The sequence below is a fragment of the Vigna radiata genome, chromosome 11 (genome assembly GCF_000741045.1).
Source record: "Vigna radiata var. radiata cultivar VC1973A chromosome 11, Vradiata_ver6, whole genome shotgun sequence".
Taxonomy (NCBI): Eukaryota; Viridiplantae; Streptophyta; class Magnoliopsida; order Fabales; family Fabaceae; genus Vigna; species Vigna radiata.
In genome coordinates, this window is record NC_028361.1 from 8,781,542 (window position 1) to 8,783,263 (window position 1,722).

A 1,722-nucleotide genomic window follows, 5' to 3' on the forward strand; every position below is an offset into this window, starting at 1 on the left:
CGGTAGCCTAACCCATAAGAACTCCATAGTTAAGCGTGCTTAACTTGGAGAAATTCTGGGATGGGTGACCTTCTGGGAAGTTTTCCCGGAAAGTGAGTGAGTGAGGACAAAGCACACTGGAAAGCGTCGTGGTGATCTGTGGGATGGCAGTCAGCATTCCTGCGAGTTGCCGGGACGTTACATGTCTTATTTGTCCTCTGTCCTTTCTATTTAGTGTAATTTATCACTACATCTCATTTCATAGTTTTTGTTCATGTATCTTCAAACATGAAAATTAGAGTTATCTCATACAACTACGAACATGGAAAGTTTTTCTATATATAATAATAATAGTAATAATAATAATAATAATAGTAATAATAATAATAATTAGAGAATAAATTCATTTTATTACATTATAATTTTATACTACATTTAAAAATAAATTCATTTTACTACGTTATAATTTTTTTAGTTTTTAAAAATTAATTTTAATAATTATTTATAATTTTGATCTCTTTATAAACATTTTTACAACTAAATATAACATTAATAAATAATATTTTATATTACTTTAATAACTAGAGGCCTTTTGGTAATCTTTAATTTCTACCAATTAAACTATTTTTTTAAATCTGTCACATCAATTAAATTCTACACTAATTTTTACACACTTTGCTTCTAAATCCACTCTCAATTACCCACAAATCTACTCAAAAAAACAACAACAAAAAATTACCTTTAAATTCATTCAAATCATTTATCTCCTGTCACTTCAAAAAACAGCATTGAAAGACATCCTAGAATCATTAGGTACTACTTAAAAAATTTATTCACGGAATGTTTTAGTAGTAGGGTATTACTATATTTATAATTAATAATTAGAATATAACTTTTTTTAACAAAAATAAATAAAATATGAACCAACACGTTATAGATCAATTATATTTTAACTCATTTATATTGCATGACAATTGATGCATCAACAAATTCAAGATATTTTTTAATTGATTATTTTCTCATAATAAACTTTCATTTAATCCCCTAGTTTTCCATTCCTTAAACCATACAACCAAAACTAGAAAAAAAAATCAAAATCAGGAATGCATGTCAAATCTTAAAAGTTAAATAAAACAAATAATTATTTCAACAATAAAATTCAATATTTTTCTCTGTAATGCAACCTAAATCCAATAACCTACATGTCAATATTAATATATACAATCATGATACTCACGTATCAAACACTCAATTTTATCAACTAAATTTAATCATGTATTTAAATTATATAATATTTCATTTTAGTTTTGCATACATTAATTATATCTGACCCAGGGTTTAATTTTTTCTTTAATCAACATTTTCTGAAACCGTTCAAGCTAAATGGTTAAGATAACTTTTCATATTTTTAAATATTATATCTCTTATTATATAAAAGTAATATAAATCATTTGATTTATTTGAAGCTGCTCCACATAACACACTACGTGGACGGGTGAAAGGATGAGTCAGAATGACATATATAACACGTAATAAAATTTTATTATATTTTAATATTTAAGTTAGATATATATATTTTTTAATTTAATTTATTATTCCTTCACTTAGGTGAATTTGGTTTATTGATTTCTTATTCACGGACCAAGAAGAGATAAATGATGTTGGGTTTATAGTGACAAACTATTGGTTCAGGTATTATTGTTGAGTCTATCGAAGATGATGTTACTTATAGGTTACACAAAC